Genomic DNA, 27,457 nt, shown 5'->3' on the forward strand with positions numbered 1-27,457 from the left:
GGATACTGTCATGGCAAGCAGAAGCAATGTAAAACTATAATCCTAAACTCTATTATTTGTTATGCTAAATATTACCATACAGTCTATTTGTACTACTTTTGAGATGTGTTGGAAATACACTTCTCAGAATTCCTAACTATCAAAACCAATTTATGTCAGGCTGATAAGGAATTTGGAGAGTTATAGTTCCAAGTTTGGAAGATAGCAAGTTGGAGAAGACTGGTCTGCATAGTGGGAAAATGAAAATTGAAGATAATCATGATTTAAATGTAGGCTTTTAAGCAAATCTCAGAGATTACTCTGATATACTCTGAATCTGGGTCAAAGTCCAGAGCAATCTGTTCCCTTCTACTATGAATCATTTTCCAGTGCTTTGGGGCTTTACAATATTGCCACCATTTATGAAAAAAAAAATAACCCAGCATTTTATAGACAAATAATTATTCATTTTGGCAATCAAGACTGGAATACATACTAGTAATAGAACATACTATTTTCTCTGTTATTTGAAATAAATGTAATATTTTTCCCCACTGAAATTCTCATTGTTGCATACCATAAGTATGCTTAACTGCTATATCCATTTAATCATACAGTCTTTAGCTTGGTTCAAATTTAAAATCATACTTCAGTAGTAGCGTATATATTCTGCCTCAGAGATGTTCAATGTTACAACTAATACTGATTTGCAGAATTTTCAGATCCCTCTCTAATCCTTTTATGTCCCCCCTTTTTTCTGTAGTTCTTTTATTGCAATGCTAATTATCTGAAGATTCTGAAGATAACATAAAAACAAGTTACGGGTAGTCCTCAACTTAAATAGTTCATTGGTGACTGTTCAAAGTTACAATGGCACTGACTTATGACCATTTTTCACACTTACAACCTTTGCAGGATTCCCATGATCATGTGATCAAAATTCAGAAGTTCATACTTATGACCCTTGCTGTGTCCCAAAGTCATGTGATCCTCTTTTGTAAACTTTTGCCAAGCTGTTTGCCAAGCAAAATCAACGGGGAAGCCAGATTCGCTTCACAAATGTATTGCCTGCTGTGAACAACTATGGCAAGAAAGGTCTTAAAATGTGGCAAAATTCACTTAACAAATGTCTCATTAAAAACTGAAATTTTGTGGTCATAAGTGAGGGACTGCCTGTATTGTCTATAGACAGCCATTTAAAAAAAATACCTTGATAAAATAGACATAATGAAACAAGACAAAAAAACTAGGACTTAATTGTGCCTTATATTTACTCCAAACGGCCACTAAGTTACTTAGTTAATATGGTATTTTATAGCTTGTTTATATCCATTTTTATCAGGTCAGATATATCTTAGTAGCGCTTCTGGGAGATCCGTCCCTTATATCAAAGTTATAGCACTTTGTGGAGACATAATGCATTTTGAAATCCACATTAAGATGCTGTTATCACAATACAATATAAAATTTGTAGCAAGCCACCTCATTTGCATAGGTTCTGCAGATACTGCATCACATGTAGAAATATGGTCAGTTCTATCACAAAAGTTGCAATAATTGTTTTGTTTCTTAAACAACTGATAAGCTAGTAATTCACCTGGCTTTTTTAAAAAAGTATTTTGACTGGTAAAGTTCAAATGTTTATAAATTTAATTTATGTTCACTAAGTCAAGCTGTTTTCATATTGCTTTTATGCTTTGCTATAAATCTAAAATTGTGTTGAGTTTATGGCTTAGTTCTAATTGTTTCAAATCATTCAAAGGTGTATCTTTCTGCTTTTGCATGGCTTTATTTCTCCTTCATGCTAGAGAAATAAGCAAATCTGTCATGAATGCTTCACTTGACTTCCATACTGCAGTAGAAAAAAATTCAGAATTTAAATTGAACTGGAAGAAACTCTTTAATTTGTGTTGATGCTTTCATTTAATATCCTCTAGTAATAAAAAACAATAATTTGCTATGTCTTCACCTGTTCAGTCCAGGAATTCCTCTGTTTAGTCTTACCATTATTGGATTGTTATCTACATATGTTGAAGCTGCCACTTTGCCAATAAATCATGATTTAAAACCACACAGGTGTTGGGGGAAAGCATGGATAAAACATATGTTGGAATATCAAAAGAACAGAGCTTAAACAATGCATATTCTGTCATTTTGGTATCATCGTGGCTATGAACAGATGCCTGTAAAAAAATGAAATGGCTGGGTTCATCCTCTGTATTAATCCAAAACTAAATCAATCACATTATGCTTAGCGTAATGTTAAGTCAGTGTTGTTCTGAAATTTGACAATAATAAACATGCTGTATGTATGAATAGCTGCAATAATTTAATGTTGAGACACCTGCTTTGTCCTTGGCTCTATTTTTAAAAAATCAAAAGTGCAAAGTATGTTGTCACTTGATAAGCCTTGGAGCTATTGAGTAGAATGTTTCATGTTTAAGATATAACTCCACATTTCTTGATTAAACCCAAGTTGCCTCTTACTGCTATTTTCAAAAAGTTCCACAAATATTTAATTACCATAGGATTTCATCAGTATTTGTTAGAGAAAATTACATTGCCAAATGGCATATTTGTAATTTACATATTAGTTCCAAATCCTTGCCTCATGGCTAAGATATACTGCCATGATTTGAAAAGTGTGGTCTTCCTAAGCCAGGGGTCTTCAGACTTGGCCCTTTTATGACTTGTGGACTTCAACTCTCAGAATTCCTCAGCCAGGAATTCTGGGAGTTGAAGTCCACAAGTCATATAAGGGCCAAGTTTGAAGACCCCCCATCGTGAGCACTGAGACAAGCTAGCTTTACATTCTGCAAGTGATTCTCATAAAAGCACTGAACTGAAGATTCTTGCAGAGATTTACAATTCCATCCATTCAGACTGCAGACAAAGAACAGGTGATAGCTTTCAGATCCTTCACTCAGAGGCTTACTGAAATCATAATATTTATTTCCCAATGAATGAGAGTATGAGAAAAATGATAGAGATTAGTCTACATCACAGACAAAAATATGTTTAGCAAGCATTCTAGGATTATTTAAGAAGTGCATTTATTTCAATTGGAAGGATTGAAACTTCCCATAGCTTAACTTAGTTCAGCTCTGCTTTTGCTTTGCTTTGCTTCTCTCAATAAAGAGGGAATAATTAGACAGCAAAGCAAGACATTTTCTGGTGTCATAGTCCGTATCCTGAATATGAACACCTATCATGCTAAGCCAAAATATTGTTGGCATGTTTTTGATTTAGTGTCTCGTATAAAAACAATCATGATCTATAAGACACTATTTTAGCACAGTAGCATCTTGTGGAAACAATTTCTGGTTTATTTAATAAAATAGAGATATACAAACATTAGCAGATCAAGACTGAACATGACTGGTTTGCAGGACATAGGAAGCAGGACTGTGCAAAGCCCTGCTCTCCCACATCCCACATACAGAGATGCTCTATTTTGATACTCCAGAAAAAGACTGTCCAGGGATTCCCTGTTCCACCACAGTCTTTGTTTTATTGCTAGCAGGAATTTCCTTGTATCTTTGAAAGGGATCCTCAGAGATGCCTATTTCTTCCAAAAGAGAAAGTGATTGTGGCCCATCCAATGTGATTCTGCTAAGTCTCTATTATATCTTAAATTCCCAGTGGTGGAAAATTTCTTTAGAGGCTTAACCTGAGACAGAACTCATGTTCCCTGCTTATATGGCTATAGGAAAGAAAAACTGGAGGTCATTTTTCAATTTTAAGCAATTTGATTGACAAAGAAATTCAATAAGTTTACAGTAATGTGTTTCTGTTGTCCAAACTTTATGTCACTGCTGTATATTTATGTAAGATAATGGAAACAAATTGAGGATCTATTTCATATCTCTAGGTAAAAATAAGAAATAAGGAAAGGATTCATTCTTCTTACAAAAGGCCATCTTGGTAGTTTTTCTGACCATCCTTTCAGGCGAAAGGAACTTTGGTGTCTCCCAAGCCATATCAGATCTATTACACCAAATCTAACATAACCCATCATAATCATGTCTTATTATACTATATTTGTCTTGACTATGACTCCTGAAAACATTCTGTAGTTTTCCCAAAGCCTCCAGTAATTATTTTTTTAATTATTTAATTACCCAAGTCTGTCCTGCCCATGCTTGGTTTCTCTTGTTGGCCTCTGTGCTGTCCAGAACAAAACATTGTTAAAAATATATTGGAGTCTAGAGACATATAATGCTATTTTAGTTATACCATTACTGCAGTTATTTTTAGAATAAACATTTAAGTGTAATGGTTCTATCACAAGCTATTTAAAATTAATTTACATTAATTAAGCTAATTAAACTATTGATTTAATCTAATGTGTAGTTTAGGAAGTATCACTTGCAATTGAAGTACAAAAAGCCTAACACATTTCAACACCCAGAACTGAGAAAGAGAGCTTATATGATTACATGAAAGAGACACTGGGGGGAAATTCATTTTCAGCACTAAGCTGAATTGCCAAAGGAAATTCTGTAAACTCAAGATGTCTAGGTTGTGATATGTCAATGTTTTTTGGGAGGGGGTGCTCAAATACAAGTTGTATGAATGGATCGTTAAAACTTGTCCTATCTGATAAGTTCATAGTTGGAAGTTCCAGCCTAAAGTGATATAAGAAAATTTGAGTCACAGAGGTCCTTTTGACTTTAGTGACAGAGATCAATGTGCAACACCAAACAATTTAGTCTTCTAGGGTGAACTCAAACTTATAAAAAACAGATTAAACATCATTCACTTGGACAGACAAGTTGCCTGTGTTCACTTGCAGGGTTTCATTATCTAAACTGAGCTTATTGGCCATCATCCAAACAATTCCTGTGATGCAGAATTGATTTAACACTTTTACTATCACCAAAGAAATATAATTGGAAACTATACATAAATAATTAAATTGCCAATAACCCCACCCTGTAGTTTCATGCTGATATTAAGCATAGAAAGACAGAACCTTGCAGAATCCCAAAGCATAGATACCATGGAGTTATGTGAAAATTTTCCAGTGATTTTTTTTTAAAAAGTCCAACTATGAATACAACTACTAAAAAGCGATCTTTCTAAAGATCACAATGCGTGGGATCAAAAAATAAATCCAAAATATCTTGTTGCAAAAGAAAACCATATTCCATATCTCTTGTTGCTTCTTTAAAGCATGCTGGGCACTTACACTATTGCATATGTGCATTAAGTAGAAACCAACAATGGATGTACTAGTGCATTATCACCCCCCGCCTCCAAAATCCATAACCTGGCTGGTTATTTTGCTGACAGAAATATTTCATGATTTGTTATCCAGAGCTTCAAAGTAAAATTGCTCATTGCCATCTAACTCCAAGGAAATTTATTGAACAGTTCCTAAGTTTGATGATGGCCTAGATAAGGGAGAATAAACTGAAATTAAATGCAGACAAAATGGAAGTTCTGCTAATGAGCATGGTCTAGGGTGCTCTCCTTCTAAAAGTGTAGGTCGGTGGTATGGGAGTTCTTTGACCTCCAAATATTTTAGATTCCCAAAAGTTGCTGTGTGGGTGGGTATGGGGTATGTTTCCATTGTTATGTTTAGTATTCTGTGTCCATTCCTAAGCAACTTGGATTTGGCAGCTGTCACCCGTGCCTTTAGTACTTAACTGTGCAATGCCTTCTATGAAGAACTGCCCTACAGGAATGTCTGAGAAAGTTCACATGTACAATTTACAACTGCTAAACTGCCAAGTGGTGAATGAAATCAGAAACATTGTATAAATAAAGTTCTATACTGGTTACTAACAGTTTTCCAGGAACAAACTAAAGGTTTTGGTTTGGACCTTTCAAGCCTTATGTGGCTCGGAGTCTCGCTATCTGAGGAACTCTCTGTCTCAGTATGAAACTGTCCAGACATTAAATCAAGCAGGAGAAGCTCTCTTTGTAATACTCTCACTGTCTGAAGTCTATTTGTCAGGCAGATGAATAAAAAGATTTTCTGCTACCCCCCCCCCCATGGGACTCACTCGCTTTATTCTGATTTTTAAGAAAGGAGTTGAGTTTTATTTTTCTTTCTCGGCAGATCTTTTCATTTTGAATTCATTAACACGCAAAAATCCTTTTGTAATCTTTTTACATAGGTGTTTTGTCTTTTAGTTATTAGTAACTTTGTTTTCTGCACAGAAAAGCAAGATATACACTGAATTAATTTTGTTATTCATTAAGTGCAAGATAATCTTAATATATGTGGCTTTAGAGTTGTTTCTTTGAACTGTCATATAATCTATAGTGAGAAACCTTTTTTAAAATATGTTTGTTGGAAGGCTTTTAATTAATGGATTCTGTGGCATTTAGTGATTCTTACTGGATAGGAAAATATATTTCAATGTTCTTCCCAGCAGAAAATAAGAATACTCCACTGTTGAAGGGAAACAACATATTAATGATGGATGAGTTTCTGGCTTGATTAAGGGCATGTCAATTTCAAAGGATTTATGACTGCATATAAATTGGACTTGCATAGTAAACATTGAACAAGGGGAATCTCTACCTTATTCATCTTTATTAAATCTAATTAAATTTTAACTAGGCAAACTTTATTTTCCATGTCTACCTTCAATTTCATTCCTGGTTTAATAACCAGTACCAAAATAGTTCAATCGCAATAGTCATTTATATTTAAAATTAATGTGTTCAAAATGTATTCTCATGAGACACTGGAATTTTCAGCCACACTATATGTCTTTGTTTCTATTTATTTCATATAACAAGAATACTGTTTTAAACTGTGATAGAGCAAACTAGTATTCTATTATTAACCACAATGTCTAACTACATTAATAAATGAAGTGTGTATTAATATATTAATGCCAGTATTGTCACCTTGTTAATTATATGCAGAATATATACTGAGGGAAGCTACACTGCAAATTGTTGAAGGTATTTTTAAAACTGCAGGAAGAAATATAAATAATCTGTGACATGTTGATAGCACTATTCTGATAACTGAAAATGCAAATGATCTGCATGCTCTAGTAATAAAAGTCAAAGAACACAATGAAAAAAGGAGAATAAGATTAAATACAAAGACCAAACTAAAGATAGCAGACACGGCAGCCACCTTTAGAACAGATATTATTATGGTTGATCACAAAGCCAGCCAGATGCTTAGACCTGATTTGGTATTTTTGTCTACCTACGGTATTGAGTTTTTCCGGAGGATCTGGTATTATTATTATTTAAGATTTAATCTTCATTTTGATTCACAGTCTGGGATTGGTAAAAACTTAACAGTTCAAGTCCTAACCAAGGACCTAAGAGCTGTTAAGGTAGTGTCTGAGTATATGGGCAGTTCCAAGTAGGGTAATTTTTGCCAAGTCAGGATATTCAGGTCTAATAAAATTTCTATGTATCTAGGCAGTCCTTTGGGTATTGCTCTAAGGGGTCCTATTATTATTGGGACAACCATTGATTTCTTCCTCCATAGTTGCTCAACTTCCGTTTGCAAATCACGATATTTTGATATTTTTTCTATCAGTTTCTCCTCAATTCATGCATCAGCTGGTATTGCAATATCATTGAACCAGACTTTTTTTCTTTTCTACAATAGTGATGTCAGATGTGCTGTGGGCCAGATCTGTTTGGATCCAAAAGTCCCACAAGATGTTGACTTGCTCATTTTCAAGAACTTTGTCTATTATTATTATTATTATTGTTGTTGTTGTTGTTGTCGTCGTCATTGTTGTTGCTGCTGCTGCTGTTGTTGTTGTTGTTGTTCTATCATCATCATCATCATTTATACAACAATGTGAAATTGTAGCTGATGATGGCCTTTATAAACATAAAATTCTTCACAAGAGCCTATCATATTGTAATGTAGCAGCTTAGTATATGTGTTGGTGCAAGCAATATGGTCCAAGCAATATTCATAGATGGAAATTGTACCCATGCACACATTTTTCTAAGACTTTTTTGGTATGGTACTCCGTGTGTCAATAACCACTGTGACCACCATGGCTAATCTTTCAATTTCGATTTTCGGATCTTGTGATCTTTTCCAACTCTTTGTCTTCTATTCTACTATCTTCTGGTATTGCCATATCAATTATCCACACTTTCTTCTTTTCAATCACAGTTAAATCTGATGTGTCATGAGCTGAGGCATTATCAGTTTCGATTCAGAAATCCCACCATATTTTAACCTGCTCATTCTCAACTACTTTTTCAACTCTGTTCCCACCAATTTTTCACTATTGGTGCATGACAATTTTTAGAGATGTTCTTGTAAATTATTTTGGCAACTATTATGCTGTTGTTTATAATCAACATTATAATCTGAGGAAGTTGGGCAGTTAAGAAGTATGAAATATAAATATGTAAATAAACAAATCAGTTTATATGATCATCTTGCTTGTTTTGTTTTTTGTGGTTCTTTGCACAATCCTCATTTTGAATCATTTGATGATTTTTCAATTCTGGCCTTAATTGCATCCATTCAAATAGCTTGCTCTTGAGCAGTCAAAACTAAGCCTTCAGTTGCTTTTTTAAATGTCCTAGTTGTACACCTTTGTTAAGTTTTATCTTTATCCACTATCCTTGGAATTTTTTTTTTTTAGAAATTAAACATGCAATGTTTTTCCAGCATTCTCTTCTTGTTTTTATTACATTATTTTAATATCCATGTTTTGTTTCCAATACAGTCAGCAAGTTCTAGTTTTTAATTTGCATCAATCCTTGTTCTGGGCTGCTTTTTGTACAATCAACCAATGTACACGACCAAAAAACCAAACACACAGGTATAGTATAGTAGTAACTGTGAGAGGGATTTCGGAGTCCTAGTGGACAGTCACTTAAATATGAGCCAGCAGTGTGCTGCAGCTGCCAAAAAAGCCAACACAGTGCTAGGCTGCATTAACATAGGGATAGAATCAAGAGCACGTGAAGTGTTAATACCACTTTACAACAACAACAACAACAATAATAATAATAATAATAATAATAATAACAACAACAACAACAACAACAACAACTGAGGAAGATGAGAGCTATACCAGAGGTTCAACCATACTGGACAGGTCTCATCAGAGGAGTCAGACAAAGAGTGTCTCTCCCATAAAAAATATGGTGAGACGTGAATTTCAGAATGCCATACCAGCTCGGATGTCGCCCGGGTTAACAAGGTCTGCGCTAGATATTGGAGTTCCTGGATATCTGGTGAAAAATGGGTTACAGAACTCAGGACTGTTGGCTGAGCAACCAGGGCCAGCAGCTGCAGAACTACTGGAAGAAAAGATGTTTACCCGTCGCAGATACACAGTGATTGAAAACAAAGAAATAATGATCTGTTATTACAGATCAAGTCCAACAAGAAGAGGATATCTAAAACGAATGCACCAGTTTTGGAAAGAACAACATCCAGAATCAGAAATAACAGAACAGAGACTAGCAAATCAACGCCAATTTATAATATGAAATAAAGTATTCACAGAAACAGAATTGGACGAACTGCGAAGGTTTACCAAGGGCAAAGAAATCAAAGCCTTACCAGAAGTAATTCAGACTGTAGAGGCAAACCAGGGGGAGTTGGCAGTGAAGGAATTCAGCAGAGATATATAACTGTTCTCATTTGGAAACCAGGCACCACTTCCTCAGGAAGAACAAAACCCTCTAACTAAAGAAATAAAAGAATTGAAACAAAGAATAACTGAGCATCTAGAACAGCACAAAAACAACAGAATAAGGCTGCCTGCATTGAAACTTGTTCCAAAGAAACAGCTAGCCCAAGCATTAAAAGATGCAAATACTGCAGTATCAAGTATAAGCACCAATTCACTGCAAGAAACAAACCAACTAATGTACAGCACAGCTGCAGTTATAACTGAATACCTGGGATGCAAAATCAATGAAGAAGAAAAACAAACAAACAGTGCACCACAAAAATGGAAGGTTAGACTAGAAAATAAGATCAGCAAGTTAAGATCACATGCAAGCAAGCTAGAACAGATGAAAGAAAAGAAGCTGAAGAATAAGAAGACCAAAGAATACCTAATCAAGAAATACCACTCAGAAACAAGGAAGATCAAGGAAGCACTGGAAATAATAAAGCAACAAATAACAGCTATAGCCAGGAAAATCAGTAGATGTGAAGCTCGAATTGCAAACTATAGGCAGAACCTCCAATTTCAATCCATTCAGAAACGTTTCTACCAATCCATCAATGGAGAAACTGCAATGAATCAATCAGTACCTGACAAGGAAGAAACAGTGCAGTTCTGGAAGCAGATATAGGATAACCCAAAGAAATACAACAAAGATGCGGCTTGGTTAAAAGAGGTGGATGCAAATAAAACAGAAGCTGAAATGAAAGACCTAGTAATAACAACAAAAATGGTAGAAAAAAGAGCAAGAAAAATCAAAAATTGGTCAGCACCAGGTGAAGATGAACTGCACGGGTTTTGGTTGAAACATCTAACTGTTATACACCCACTCATTGCCAAGCAGTTCAACAATATACTACAGGGAGGAGAAATTGAAAAGTGGCTAACAACTGGGAAAACCTACCTAATAATGAGAAATCCACCAAAAGGGGCAACACTAGGCAACTACAGGCCAATTACCTGCTTACCAACAACTTTCAAATTACTAACTGGTGTGGTAGCTGATGCAGTACAACAGCATCTAGTTGAAAACAATCTCTTTCCATCTGAGCAGAAAGGAAACCGCCCCAATAGCAGAGGAACAAAAGATCAACTCCTAATAGACAAAATGATCTTGGAAAACTGCAAGAGAAGGAAGACCAACCTGAATGTGGCATGGATTGACTACAAAAAGGCATTTGACTCTCTGCCACATGATTGGATAATCAAGTGCCTAGAAATAACAGGAGTCAGTAGAAACATCAGAAAAATTTGTGCAAAGATCGATGGCACAATGGAAGACACAGTTGCAGATCAATGGTGAGAAGCTGGGAGAGGTTAATATCAAGAGAGGAATATTTCAAGGAGATTCATTATCACCATTACTATTTGTTATTGCACTGTTTCCTCTGTCAACAATACTGAATAACTCAGGACATGGCTATCAAATATCAAAAACATCTACCAGACTATTCCATCTCCTTTACATGGATGATCTGAAGCTGTATGGAAAAACATCATCTGAAATAGAATCGCTGCTCAACACTGTCCATATATATAGCCAAGATATTGTTATGGAGTTTGGCTTGGACAAATGTGCCACACTTACTATCAAACAAGGAAAAAGTAGTGAAAACTGAAGGAATCAAGATGCCCCACGAAAATAACATTAAGAGTCTGGATGAGGAAGATTACTACAAATACTTGGGTATCCTTCAAGCTGACAACATCAAGCACACTGAAGTCAAGAAAAAGATTAGAGGTGAATACATCAAGAGAGTGAAGAAGATCTTAAAATCCAAACTCAATGGAGGAAATACCATAAAGGCAATCAACACCTGGGCAATCCCAGTCATTAGGTACACAGCTGGAATAGTGGACTGGACTCAAGCAGAACTAAAAGCAATGGATAGGAAGACCAGAAAAATAATGACAATGAATCATGCCCTTCATCCATGCAGTGACATTGACAGACTTTATCTGCCAAGGCAAATAGGTGGGCGTGGAATGCTGCAAGTACATCAGATGGTTGAAGAAGAAGAAATGGCTTTGGAAGAATATCTGAAGGACAGTGATGAAGATGCACTGAAATTAGTATATCAGGAAGGCTTACTGACTACTGGAGAGACCTAACTGGCCTACAAGAAAGACCAAATGAAGAACAGAATAGAGGCATGGGAAGACAAAGCACTACATGGCCAATACATTAAAAAAATAGCTGGGAAAGCAGATAATAACAAGACATGGCAATGGCTAAGAGCAGGAAAATTGAAGAAAGAGACCGAGGGACTAATTCTGGCTGCACAAGACCAAGCCTTAAGGACAAATGCATATAAAGTCAAAATTGAGAAGACAGCAACAGACAGTAAGTGCCGCCTATGCAAAGAAGCTGAAGAAACAGTGGACCACCTGGTAAGCTGTTGCAAGAAGATTGCACAGACTGACTACAAGCAGTGGCATGACAAAGTAGCAACAATGGTGCATTGGAAGATCTGCAAAAAATATCATTTGCCTGTAAGCAAAAACTGGTGGGATCATAAAATAGAGAAAGTCATAGAAAATGATAAAATTAAACTGCTCTGGGACTTCAGAATTCAAACAGACAAGCACCTGCAACATAACACCCCAGACTTAACAATTGTCGATAAGAAAGACAAAAAAGTCTGGATAGTGGACGTGGCAGTGCCTGGAGAAGCAGAATAGACGAGAAAGAACTGGAGAAGATAACAAAATACAAAGACCTACAAATAGAAATAGAAAGACTGTGGCAAAAGCAAGCAAGGGTAGTACCAATAGTAATAGGCTCCTTGGGTGCAATCCCAAAACAACTGGAGCACCACTTAAACACCATTGGCATTGACAAATTTGCTATTAGTCAATTGCAAAAGGCGGCCTTACTAGGAACTGCTTCCATCCTGCAACGATACCTGTAATACCATCAAACATCCACATCTGCCTATTCCAGGTCCTGGGTAAGGACTCGATAGGTAGACAAAATGCCAAATCCAGTCTGAACATCTGTTTGACTGTGCGATGATCCATAATAATAATAACAATAATAAAAAAGTTGGAAGGGACCTTGGAGGTCATCAAGTCCAACCTCCTGCTCAGGCAGGTAACCCTATACCATTTCGAACAAATGGCTATCCAGTTTCTTCTTAAAAACTTCCAGTGTTGGAGCATTCACCACTTCTGGAGGCAGTTTGTTCCACTGGTTAATTGTTCTGTCAGGAAGTTTCTTCTTAGTTCTAGGTTGCTTCTCTCTTTGATTAGTTTCCATCCATTGCATCTTGTCCTGCCTTCAGGCACTTTGGAAAATAGCTTGACTCTCTCTTCTCTGTGGCAGCCCCTGAGATATTGGAACACTGCTTTCATGTCACCCCTCGTCCTTCTATTCATTAAACTAGACATACCCAATTCCAACAAACTTTCCTTATATGTTTTAACCTCCAGTCCTTTAATCATCTTTGTTGCTCTTCTCTGTACTCTTTCTAGAGTCTCATCATCTTTTTTACATTGTGGTGACCAAAACTTGATGCAGTATTCCAAGTGTGGCCTTACCAAGGCATTGTAGAGTGGTATTAATACTTTGTGTGATCTTGATTCTATCCCTCTGTTAATGCAGCTTAGCACTGTGTTGGTTTTTTTGGCAGCTGCAAATATTTAGATGATTGTCCACTGCTGGCTCATATTTAGATGATTGTCTACTAGGACTCCGAGATCCCTCTCACAGTTACTACTATTGAGCAAGGTACCCCCTATACTATACCTATACATTTGGTTTTTCTTGCCTAAATGTAGAACCTTACTTTTTTCACCATTGAATTTCATTTTGTTAGATAGCGCCCAGTGTTCAAGTCTGTCCAGATCCTCCTGTATCCTAAGCCTATCTTCTGGAGTGTTCGCTATTCCTGGCAGCTTGGTGTCATCTGCAAATTTGATGAGTTCCCCATCTATCCCCTCCTCCAAATCATTGACGAAAATGTTGAAGAGCACTGGGCCCACAACAGAGCCATGGGGCACCCCACTACACACTTCCCTCCATGTAGATGTGGTTCCATTGAGGACCACATGCTGAGTACGTCTGGTCAGCCAGCTACAGATCCATCTGGTGGTGATGCTGTCTAACCCGCATTTTTCTATCTTATCAAGAAGTAGTTTGTGATGTACTTTGTCAAATGCCTTACTGAAGTCCAAATAAATTATATCCACAGCATTCCTGTGGTCCACTAATTTTGTCACTTGGTCAAAGAATGCAATAAGGTTTGTCTGGCATGATTTGTTTTTGACAAACCCGTGTTGGCTTTTAGTAATGACTTGGTTTGCCTCTAGGTGTTCACTGATTTGTTGTTTGATTATCTTTTCCAGAATCTTCCCAGGTATTGAGGTCAGGCTAATAGGTCTGTAATTTCCTGGATCCATTTTTTTCCCTTTTTTGAAGAAAAAGCTCTTTTCCAGTCCTCTGGTAGTTCCCCAGTGCTCCAGGATCTTTGAAACATATAGTTCAGTGGTTCTGAGATCACATCTGCCAGTTCCTTGAGAACCTTGGGATGTAATCCATCTGGTCCTGGTGATTTGAACTCATCTAGGCTGGACAGGTGCTGACTTACCATTTTCTTGCCTATCTTAACTTGTGTTTCTATGCTGTTTTTTATGGCACTATTTTTGATAGGTTGGTCTGTTTTTTCCCTTTGCATAAAGACAGATGCGAAAAATGAGTTAAATAGTTCTGCTTTCTCCCTGTTGCTTGTCACCTTTTTGCCATTTTCACCCACTAATGGACCAATCATTTCCTTCACTTTTTTCTTGTTCTTTACATGTTGAAAGAAGCTTTTTTTGTTATTTTTTACTTTGATCACAAGCTTTAGTTCATTTTGAGCCTTAGCTTTTCTCACTTCATCTTTGCAGGCTTGGGCTATTTGCTGATATTCTGACTTAGTTATGTTTCCCTCTTTCCAGTTTCTATACTTGATCTTTTTATCTTTTAATTTATCAGAGAGTTCTTTGTGCAGCCATGCTGGTTTCTGTTGAGAACTGTTATTTTTCCTCTTTGTTGGTATTGTGCTGGACTGGCCTTTTATAATCTCAATTTTCAAAATTTCCCAAGCCTCTTGAGTTGTTTTCCCCTGGAGGATTCTCATCCATGGAATCCTTCCCAAACCCTCTCTAAGTTTATAGAAATTATCTCTCTTGAAGTCCAAGACCCTAGTTTGACTGTGTTCTAGTGCTTGTGTTTCCATAATGTTGAATTCCAATATTGCATGATCACTTCCTCCCAAGGTTCCTATGGCTTCAACACCTTCTATCATTTCATATCTGTTAGTGAGAATTAGATCCAAAATGGCTAATCCCCTAGTTCTCTTCTCTACTTTTTGGGAGACAAAGTTGTCTGCTAGGTTTGTCAGGAATCTGTTTGATCTTCCACTTGGTGCAGAGTTTGTCTCCAGTTGATGTCAGGGTAGTTAAAGCCCCCCATTACTATTGTGATGTGCTTCCTACATACCTTAGTTAGCTGGCTAGCAAAAAATTCATCTATTTCCTCTGTTTGGTTGGGTGGCCTATAGTATACACCTATGGCAATATACTTTTATATTGACCCAAATGCATTCAAGACAGTTTTCATCATTGTTGTGCTCTATTTCTATAGAGGTGTAGTTATTTCTTATATAGAAAGAAACTCCACCTCCTCTTTTATTTGGTCTGTTTCTTTTAAATAATTTAAATCTCTCTAGCTGTGTGTTCCATTTGTGGGTTTCATCCCACCATGTTTCCGTAATAGCAAAAATATCATATCTGCCCTCATTAACCAAAATTTCTAGTTCACCCTGTTTGCAATGCCTTGGTAAGGCCACACTTGGAATACTGCATCCAGTTTTGGTCACCACAATGTAAAAAAAAAAATGTTGAAACTCTAGAAAGAATACAGAGAAGAGCAACAAAGATGATTAGGGGCCTGGAGGCTAAAACATGTAAGGAACAGTTGCTGGGATTGGGTATGTCTAGTTTAATGAAGAGAAGGACAAGGGGTGACATGATAGCAGTGTTCCAATATATCAGGGGTTGCCACAAAGAAGAGGGAGTCAAGCTATTCTCCAAAGCACCTGAAGGCAGGACAAGAAGCAATGGATGGAAACTAATCAAAGAGAGAAGCAACCTAGAACTAATGAGAAATTTCCTGACAGTTAGAACAATTAATCAGTGGAACAACCTGTCTCCAGAAGTTGTGAATGCTCCAACAGTGGAAGTTTTTAACAAGGGAGTGGACACCCATTTGTCTAAAATGGTGTAGGGTTTCCTGCCTGAGCAGGGGGTTGAACTAGATGACCTCCAAGGTCCTTTCTAACATCATCATCATCATCATCATCATCATCATCATCATCATCATCATCATCATCATCATTATTATTATTATTATTATTATTATTATTATTATTATTATTATTACAACCATTTGTTTGAGTTTAAATAAACTAGCTGTTTCTTGCTTTATAATTTCCAAAGCTTCTTCAGTTTGTCTGATGCTAAGCCAATATTTTTTATTAGGCTTGTCTTGATCCTTACTTTTTTCAATTTTTTTTCTTTCATGTTCTTTAAATTACTTCCATCTGATCTTAATTTCTTTATGTTGGCCTCCAATCTGATCTTCTACTTTGAGATTGAATATGATTTTCCTTTTGATTTTTGATTTTTTTTATTTCTTCTGTAGCCACCATCACTATACTGTAAGCACATTGATTGGTCTGTGCAATAGATGTCATTTTTATCCTTTCAAATGCCTTATTCACATCCTTCATTACAGGTCTTTGGGGGACACTACTTTCAATGCTCCTACTTCAATGCAAATATTATCTTTCTCTAGTTATCTATCTCAGTTATCTGGAACTCAGATCTGCCTTCACCATCTAAACTTTCATTCAGTCCATCAATCAATTTTATTATGGTCATTTTCAAAGATTCATATATTGCTTCAAATGATATAATTATGCACACATATACAGTATATGGTGTTAAAATGTATTTAAAATCAATATAAAATAGAATGCCAAAAAGTAAAATATAAACATTGTTTATAAATAAATGCAATAAATACAACAAATATAAAATATCAGAAAACCACTGATTTCTATTTTCTGCTTCATTATTAACAATGCAATAGATTTTTGGCAGTTTGTCATAGAATTTTGGCAGTTGGTCATCCAATTGTGTCTTCAAGTAAACAGTTTACATAAAAGTTTTCCAGAGCTTCTGGAAATTTTTGAATTAAGCAAACTATTGTGGTATTTCAAATGTTCCCATCTAAAAGACAAAACAGAATATGTGAGCCAATATTGCTTTTGTACTTTCCCCCATGGAATTTTACTGAATGGAGTCTTCTTATATCTGTCCTCAAGAACTGCGGAAGGGAGGATGTTAGAGCAAACAAGGAAGAACATAGTCACATCAGGAACCCTGTCTCAGCATTTCTCATCCTTGGTCACAGCTAAACATAGAGAGATGGATGGATATGAATAGGTGTATGAATGAATGGAACTTTCAGTTGTAAATCTTCACTGGTTTCTCTGTGTTCTCTGAATGAAAAAGAACAAAATGCAGCACTAATGGTACTCACTGCCCCACAGTAGGAGAAGGGCACCAGTATAGGCTCCAGACACCAGATTTCGAATTTTTGTTTATAGATCAAAATTTCATAAAAGCAAATGGATCCACAGTAGATTGATCCTGGTCCTGGGCTTTGACTTCTCCTGAGGATAGTAATTGGGAAGGGAAAACAACAAAATATTGGAGGGAATAGTCCTGCATTGTGGGGAATTGGATTTCAAGTTCAAAAATCCTTCCTTTCTTCCTTCCTTCCTTCCTTCCTTCCTTCCTTCCTTCCTTCCTTCCTTCCTTCCTTCCTTCCTTCCTTCCTTCCTTCTGTCCATCCTTCCTTCCTGAAGCTCTTTAAGCCAAAGGCTAGAAATTTGCTGAGCCCTACTTCCTACAACGAAGGGACAGGAGGAAAGGAGAGATTAGTTTAATCATTGCCTGAAAAAATATTATCTGTATTAATAATGATTTCCTCTTCTCATGCTGCAAAAAAATGAAAAAATAAAATAAAATAAAATAAAATGGAGCTGCATTTTATTTCTGCATTTATGCCAACATAAAGCTCAAGTAATGCTACTTGTTTGGTGTCTATCTTTCTCCTTCTAACAGTTTTGGAAAACAAAATTACTACTAGAAAACTGCTTCAGAGTTCATGTTCTGCTAAAAACATGTGTACATTATCATGTCATAGTAATTTAATTATTCATGGCAATTTAACCAGCAGCTGATATAGGAATAGCCACCATCTCCATGGAATAGAACTTTTATCTCAAGGCAAAGAATTGCTGGAAGCCTAGCAAATTTGAAACCCCACTCTGGGGGAAAGCAAAATATGAATCCTACCATAACTTTACTTGACAGCCCATCCATCTAAAAGGATTAAGACTGAATGGCAAAGAGCTCTTAGAAAAAAAGCAGCCAGGATGGAAGGGGATGGAAAGTTGTACTATCATTGCCAATTTTTTTCATGGTAGCAAAGATCCCATCTTATACTTAATTGCTTTCTGAACTACCCTCTCTTTTCTCCCCCCATACTCTGTAATCTATATTTGCTGCCATTGATTCTGTATAAAGAGACCAAACTTTTCCCTTTTTATCCTGGATCATATTTTACTGGACAACGGAATAAGAATAGCACAGAATCAGAATTTAAAAGATTCAAAGTTAACTTTAATGGGAACAAATCAAAACCCAGATAGAAGCCTAGAAGAAGTTCAAATTATAATAGCATATGCTTGCATACTTATAACTAAAAACACTGTAGGCAAGGTAAAGAAAGAACACTGATTAGATGTGTGCTGATCTCTACTTAAAGTACAGGTCAAATATACCAAACCTTTGAAATGTTTTACCGAATTTCTCCCTTCAAAATCTAATTTCATTCCCAACCCTATGCAGCTATTTGGAACTGAAGCAGAAAATGAGCTTCAAAATTGTGGCTGCATTCACTGAACCTATCAGTGCCTTTAGAGAGCTGTGACTTCCCTTGGCTTGCACAATGGCTTGACAAGTGTCACTTCTTTAGGGAGATATGACTAAATGCTTCAAGCATGACACTTCCAAGGTGCTTTTTATATCATAATTGTTAACCACCATTCTTCTGTGCTGTCCCCCAAAGCTATGCTGGGACTTTGCCTGTAGTAATCTCCTAATATTGTGGCACCAGTTCCATTTCCCTCCTTATTTGTTCTTCCTATCTCTTCCTATGCTTTTTGATAATTTCTTCTTTGAGATGAATTTACTGCAGCCTTCTCACAGAATCAGATTCTCCGAAATCATCCCACTGACTGAAAATGGTCATTTTCATTCTTTTGAGTCTATATATTAAACACTCTTAGCAAGAGTAATTGGATACTCTTAAGCTTGCAGTAAATCTTTATAACCATTTATAACTAATTCTTGATTAGTTTTTGAATCAAGCATTATGACACTGAAGAACTTAATTTGCCTTAAAAACAACTTGTCAAATGTTTCAATACAATTAATTATACAAACCCCGGTAAAACAAAGATAAGTATAACCAAGAAAATAAAGTATTTAGGGATCTGGCTTACAGCGAAATGTTCCTCGATTAAGAAGGACAATTATGATAAAATATTACAACAGATAAAAAAAGATTTAGAAAATTGGGAAAATTTGCAAATTTCATTTTTAGGGAGGACTGCTACGGTCAAAATGAATGCATTGCCAAAAATATTATTTCTGTTCCAGGTTATTTCAATAAAATTAGGGAAAACATTCTTTCAAGAATTAAATAAATTGATCACTAAATTTATATGGCAAAGGAAAAATCCCAGGATTAAATTAAAACTCTTGCAAGATACGAAAGATAAAGGGGGATTGGCGTTACCAGAGTGGGAAATATACTACCAAGCATTGAGCTTAACTTGGCTAAAAGATTGGATGGATTTGAAAAATACTAGAGTTTTAACAATAGAAGGACATGACTTGCAAGCAGGGTGGCATGAATTCCTATGGGACGAAAAACATAAAATACATAGATATTTTCAAAGACACATAGTTAGGAATGCATTGCTACAGACTTGGGAAAAAATAAAACAAAAACATTATATAAGAGTTCCAAAGTGGTTATCCCCAACAGAAGCTCTGAAATACCCAAACCTATTGGATATAAATAAGATAATTAGATACAAGGAATTAGTAAATGAACAGGGAAATTTGAAAACAAAACAAGAATTGGAACAAGACATTGGCAGAGAGATTGATTGGTGGACATTTACACAAATTCAATCTAAATATACAGAGGACAAAAAATTATATGAAATCCAAAAAGAGCCACAAGAATTGGATAAAGTTATACATGGAACAGAAATAAAATTAATTAGCAATTTATACAAATACCTATTGAGATATAAAATAGAAGACGAGGTTGTCAAAGACACAATGATTAGATGGGCAAAAAAAATTGGATATAATATAGAATTGGAGAAATGGGAAAAAATATGGGAAATATAAAATTGACTATGTCAGCGGCATTCAAGGAAAACCAGTTGAAGATGTTTTACAGATGCCACCTTGCCAAGATGTTCCAGAACAATTCACCAACATGCTGGAAATGTAAAAAAGTACATGGAACATATTATCATTTATGGTGGACATGCCCAGTTGCAAAAAAATACTGGTCTACAAGAAGAAAATGGATCGAAGAAATAATAGACCAACCCGTAGACTGGAAACCAGACATCTTTTTGTTGGGTATTTTAAACAGAAAATATAGTAAAGAAATATGGTACTTAATTTTACATATAATAACGGCGGCAAGAATAGCATATGCACAGTGCTGGAAAAATGAGAATATACCATCAGAGGAAGAAGTAATAAGAAAAATCCTGGACTGTGCTGAGATGGACAAATTAACAAAAGAGATAAAAGAAAAGGAAGACACAGAGTATTATATAACATGGAACAAGTTGTATGTCTGGTTGGAGACTAGAAATAATAGAGGAGAATAAATATGGAAAGGTCAAAAGTGAAAATATGTGTATAACAATGTATAATAATAATAATATGAATTATTCTTAGTAAGAAGTAGACCATGAAGGAAGAAAAATGTAAATAAGAAATAACGGGGCTATAAGGACAAATATTCTAAAGAAGAATAAGGGGGGAAATGTAAGTAATAGATTACCGTTACGCAATTGCTGTAAAAAAAAAGGAGGAGTATATATTGTGTGTGTATGTGTGTTATGTTTTGCTTTGTTTTGTTTTGTCTTGTTGGTTAAAAATAAAAATAAATTAAAAAAAATTAAAAAAAATATACAAACCACAAACAAAATTAAAAATGTGATACCGGGTAGGGAAAAAAAGACCTGCGCAGTCCCATTCTGTTGTCAAGCACCAAAGAAATCAAAAGATCCAGGCAGTTATAAAGATTTATTTATTAACCTCTCTACAAGAATCTGAACTACTAACGGCCAAAGCAAACTGATGGTAGATTAAGAGTCAAAGGAATTCAAGGTGGGCTGGACTTTTCAGCCTTGAACTATTATGTCTAATCTTCCCATTGACTTCCAAGGTGGGAAATTAAGCTCTCTTTGAGCTAACTTCACATATACACTCTGCTGGCAAGGTTTTAAAAATGGCTGATTATCAGTTCACTTACCCTGCCCATTAGATTGGCTTGCCTAGAAGCAGGAAGCTGGCTTAAATTTTAATTTTTCTGATATAGTGTGGTAAACAGCAAAGGGTAAGAGTGTTGACTCATGGCAACTGTGGAACAAGTCCTTGCAGTTTTTTGGATAAGATTTCAGAAGTGGTTTGCCCTTGTCTCTTTCCAAGGGCCAACAAGTAGTGGCTGGCCAAAGGTCATCCAATTGGCTTTGGGCTTCAGGGACTAGAACTCACAGTCTCCTGGGTTTTAGTGTGAACACCAAACTGACTCTCAAGTAGAATTTTAGGTGGCATTAATTCATATAACTCTGTTAGCCACCACTTGAATTAGTTAATAGTCTGTTTGTGCATTTATGTATGTGGGTGTATGTGCATGTATTCATTGGTCCATAATACAGAGTTAATTAAAGATTTTGAAAAAACAGGACTTTTAGATTTGTCAGTGTATTAAGCATACTTTATGTATACAGCATTCAGAAAATCATGACCTTTAGAATAACCTAATAGTTACCAGTTTCCAAAGCATCTATTTTTGGCACTTATAATTTCTTATAAACCTTTGACAAGCTTCTCAGACATATTGACTATACTTCACTTGAGGTAATTTAGTGAAGTTCTCTAACATTGGGCCTCTGACTGTTCTATTATATTAAACATACAGACACACACACCAGGCAATTTCCTCAGGTGACAACTTACTGGAATAAAGCACTGAATTACAGCAGGTTAGAAAGCTGTTTTTGTACAACAACTTCATGAAGAGCCATTGAGCCAATATTGAGCCTGCTGAGGGAGAAATCTTTTCAGCAAGGAATCACTGAAAAAATGTCAGTGGAAATTTCAGTTGTTTTCCATTAAACCTGCCAAATCAGTGCTGCCCAAAAAGGCAAAAAGTTTGCTTCTTGAGCATTATTTCACCTCAATCCTGTTGCTCAACTTGTGTCAATGAATTGATCAAGAAAAGGATCAGCTATGAGGGATGCTGTCAGACCCTCAATGAATTTCTATCTTATGCTTTCATTTTCAGGTTCCACCATTCTATTGGGGGGGGGTGTGCTTGGAAAGGGGGGGAATGACCTATGGGTCTCTGCAATGTATTTCCTTTATTATAATAATGATAATGATAACAACAATGATAATAATGGTAACAATAATAATAATAATAATTCCTGCTCAGGCAGGAAACCCTATACCATTTCAGACAAATGGTTGTCCAGTCTCTTCTTAAAAACTTCCAGTATTGCAGCATTCACAGCTTTTGGAGGCAGGTTGTTCCACTGATTAATTATTCTGTCAGGAAATTTCTCTTTAGTTCTAGCTTGCTTCTCTCTCTGGTTAGTTTCCATCCATTGCTTCTTGTCCTGCCTTCAGGTGCTTTGGAGAATAGCTTGACTCCCTCTTCTTTGTGGGCACCCCTGAGATATTGGAACACTGCTATCATGTCACCTCTAGTCCTTCCCTTCATTAAACTAGACATACTCAATCCCATCAACCGTTTCTTATATATTTTAGCCTCCAATCACCTAATCATCTTTGTTGCTCTTCTCTGTATACTCTTTCTAGAGTTTCGACATCTTTTTTACATTGTGTTATTCTCTAGTTCTGAAGGGTAGAGTATGAAAAAAAAATGCTTTTCAAGCTAGCTTAGTTGTTATTTTTAATCTTCTGTTATGCTGTCTTGTTGGAATATGAAATATGTATATGGATTATATATAGTCTCTCTCTCTCTCTCTCTCTCTCTCTGTGTGTGTGTGTGTGTGTGTGTGTGTGTGTGTATGTCAAGAACACTCTAGCTATCCCTAGCTGTCTCTCTCAAACTTCCTTTTTTCCAGATCATACCTCATTCTTTCCTTCTTCCTCTCATTCTCCTATATATGAACATTTCTTCTTCATCCTCTTCTTCCTCTTTGTGACATTCTCCTAGAGAACGTTATTTGATTTACTATTCTTTATTTGCATCAGCAGGCTCTCTTTCTCCCCTCTATCTTTTTTAAATTTTTAACCAGTGAGTAGGCTTGCTTTGAACTAAGGTCTTTTGTACCTATCATCTATATTTCTTAGATTTGTTCAGGCCCAAGAGGTATTGTGAGAAAATCTAAACATTATGGGCTAAAAACTAGTATTTCTGCTTACAGAACATTGAAGTAAAATGCCTGTTCTTGCTGAAATGCCAGCAATCCCTATTTGAAAAAAAGTTTTTTCTTCCCCTCAAGTCATGTACTATTTGAAATTTGGATGGCTTCCTTTTACATCTTCATGTGAAGATTAAGTCTTACAGATCTCAGATTGGTTTCAGAATACACATGGAGAGAATTATTATACATAATTTTCCAAGCAAATATTTACATATCTGATCCCTGTATAAAAGTAAATCATTTCAATTGCTGGAATAGAAGCCTGTTCCTCTTGATATAATTTGATTTGGATCATACCAAAAAATTAAAATCCACACTGATAATAAATAATAAACTATAGCACTAGAATCAAAACTTCTGCAATGCTAGTGGTCTACATCTTAATGCAGTTGTTCCTGAACCTGGAGAACACTAAAGGAAATATGTACTAAGAGCTTGGGCTACTACTATTCCAAGAAACCATTGTCAACCCTGGCAACAGATCTTCAGAGCTTCAGGCTGGTGTTTTTTTCCAATCACTTCTGAAAATGCCAGGGATTGAACATGGACTTTCTATAGGCAAATAAAATGTAGCTATCACTTTCACTTAGTATGCTCTCAGATATAGGTAGTCCTTCTTTAGTGACTGCATTGTACAGTGACTGCAGTTACAATGCATTTGCAGTTACAGTGTTGATGATAAATAATTTTCTGTGACCAATTTTTGCATTTACAATCTTTGCACATTTGTAAAGTGAAGGACAGCTGAAGTAAGATTGTAAGAATAGTTACATTTTAATTTAGCAACTGCTTTACCTAACAATCAAATTGCCAGTTTCAGTTATGGTTACTAAATGAGGATTACCTGTAACAATGCAAGACAGCACTCAGGTCTGAAGTAAAAAAACAGTAAAAATTTTAGTGCAGACAATTTGCCCCAAACTTGCCTGATTTAATAGCTTAAGATATAAGACCATTTGGAGGGATAGCACAAAACCTGGAGATTATAGATCATTTGGGGACAAACACTCTCAAACCATAAATATTGGCAGACAAGCTGTATCTCTTTCCTAAACAAATAAATGGAAGATACAAGCAACAAAAAAGCTAAGCAATAACCATTATGAGCCATGTAGATACAGAAATAATCTAGTGTAAACAAAATAAAGAATGATGTATAGCAACGTGAAACTCAGTTGCACTTCTCTATTTTGGATCAATGAACATATCTCACTAAGATATTATTGAACAAATTTCTTCCTCAATAAAGTGGTCTTGCCACTTCTCTCTCTCTCTCTCTCTCTCTCTCTCTCTCTCTCTCTCTCTCTCTCTCTCTCTCTCTCTCTCTCTCTCTCTCTCTCTCTCTCTCTCTGGTATTTGGTTCAGAGTCCTTTGCTTTCAAAAAACAGACCCTGCCTCAATCGTACACATGCACTGAACATCATTCTGTGTATCTTAACATTGCTGATTAGCTGAACATTGCTGAAATGCTGATTAGCATATATTGCTTGGGACTATTGATTAATTGACTATTGATTAACATATTGGCTTGTACTCCGCTATTGTTATGTTATTGGAACATTTTTAAAGAATCTTTTTGAAACAGTTCATTATTTTTCTGGCATTGTGATTCCCAGTAGACACCTGCATCCATGCATCCAATGTCAGGAGACAATTATGTAAGGCTTTGCATCTTGATATTATGGTAGATATTTCTTCCTTTGTTTCTTCCCTGCAGACATTTGTGTACCCTGACAGAAAGAAAAAGAGAAATGGTTAATAGCAAGTTTTAAAAAATCTTCTGGATCAACAGAGGAAGGTTCTATAGTAGTTCTTCAAAATAACTCCTGCAATCCATAGGTTGATTGTTGAACCAACAGAAATTCATGGAACAATGCCATATTCAACACTGAAATATAAAAGTGTTTATACATCACCTACACTTTTCATCTGAAGAATCATGCCGTCAACAAATATTTCTAATCATTATAATGCACTTTAAGCAAAACACCATTTGCATCCATCTGTTCAGCATTTTGTCTGTGGCTATTTTGTTGCAAGCATGCAACAAAAAGAGGGGGAATTCATTCATGCACCGTAAACAAGGGGATTGACAGGATCTTTCTTCTTGTGTCAAAATGACAAAAAAAAAAAAAAATCATGCTGTTTTACCAGAAGCTTTTTCTCCTATGTGTCTATGATGTCACAACATATATACAAAAAGACAGGGCTTGTGTCATCACAGCACCATTCTGCTCTTCCTTTCCCATCTGCTACAGATGCCATTGGCCTTAAATAGCAAACCTTTTTATGGAAGAGGAGGAGGAGGAGGAGGCTGCCTTTATCCCCTTTAATCAACATATATATGATATATTTGTTATGTTTTATCAACAAGAATAAAATGCAAAACAGAAAAACATACATTCAACGGTAACCCAAAAAATGTGTACAAAAAAAGAGAGAAAAGTGACCTAAACATCAAATAAGTCTAATAAAATCTACCCTGGCTGGATGCTGGAAAGAAAACAATAATTTAAAAAAACAATAAGTTTGCTTACCCTTATATAACAGGTTTGCAAATAATTATAAGCTTTCTCATCCTTATTTAATGAGAAAAATATGTAAACAAATATTTCAGATGAAGAAATCTCTACCTAATAATCGAATCAACCCACCTCTTTTGTCATCCCTGATGAAGTCTGCTTCATACAATGTTCATCTTTTTTTTTTAACCAGGTGGCCATATTTTGGGTAATTGTGAGTGTACTGTAGCGTACTGTATTCCTAACAGAACTGTGCAAATTCTTTAAAAGATACACTTTGCAACATCTGGGGATGCATAGCTAAAGAACCATGCTAATTTCCAGGCCCATAAATTGTGAAGCATATAGTTTGAAGGATTTGCATAGTGCTAATTTAATATACATGTTTCAAAGACATAATCGGATTCTCAGAATAGGGAAATGTAGAATGACACCTATCTCGGAGCACTGAATAAACCACTGAAGGAAAATATATGAAATATACCTGAAATATTGACAGAGGTAAAGTTAAGACCTATTGGAGGTATCACATTTAACTCAAATAAACAATGTGCTTCAGAAATGTATGCAAATCAACGTGAAACCTCAAGGAGGTTTTTGGTACTATTGACATTTGTCATCCAGTGATTTATAAATTGTGCTAGATCTCTAAATCTACAAAGCGCTTTACCTGCGTGTTTATTTGGTAGCGTTTTTTAACATCAGCAGACCTCCCAGCTAATAAACATGCCAGCTTGAAGTCAAAGAGGAAATCTCGAATGGGAATGTTTGAAAAGCTCAATACTTTAAGAATGACCTTTCACATATGGATTAAATTGTTCTTTCCTGGGAATTGTAAATAAATGAGAGACTGATTATGAAATTGTCAGCTCTGTACAAAGCAAAAAAGGATTAGCGTAGAGGGGACTGATTCATGTCTTATTAAAAGATACCTTTGTGGTAAGAAAAAAGATGGTTTTGCTTACACAACTGTTAAAGCAATGACAGGTTTGAGAAGTGAATCTGTTGAAAAAGCCTACAGCATTTTCAAAGCAGGGGGGTTGGTTTGCTTTCCCCCCTCTCTTTAGCCAGCAGAAAACCCAGCTTCCTTATGAATGAGCCTGATGAAGAAATCAGCTGTTATAGAGGAGGCTGTTTTGTACCAAGATTTGATTAAATTAAATGAGTGAACTGGGAAGGATCAGGTCACCCAACCCAGCTTGTTCTCCTCTGTAATAATTCAATGGTTGTGAGCACTGCCTTCTTAGAAGAAAGCAATGATTTTGCTGAACTTTGGAATTTTCACTCAAGGGCGATCCACATGCGTAGAAAAGAGCAACTGCAAGGGGTTAGGTCTTATTAAACATTTTTTATTTTTCAAATATGTGTACCATCATTGAGGATAAGATTTTTTTTTCAGGGCAATTTAAAATCACCCAGTAAAATTCTGAATGATTGAAATAGCAAAACATTCAAGTCAAAAATTCATCACTAAAAGGATCTG

Source organism: Crotalus tigris, unplaced genomic scaffold (genome assembly GCF_016545835.1).
Source record: "Crotalus tigris isolate CLP2741 ecotype Arizona unplaced genomic scaffold, ASM1654583v1 scf7180000018155.2402879, whole genome shotgun sequence".
Taxonomy (NCBI): Eukaryota; Metazoa; Chordata; class Lepidosauria; order Squamata; family Viperidae; genus Crotalus; species Crotalus tigris.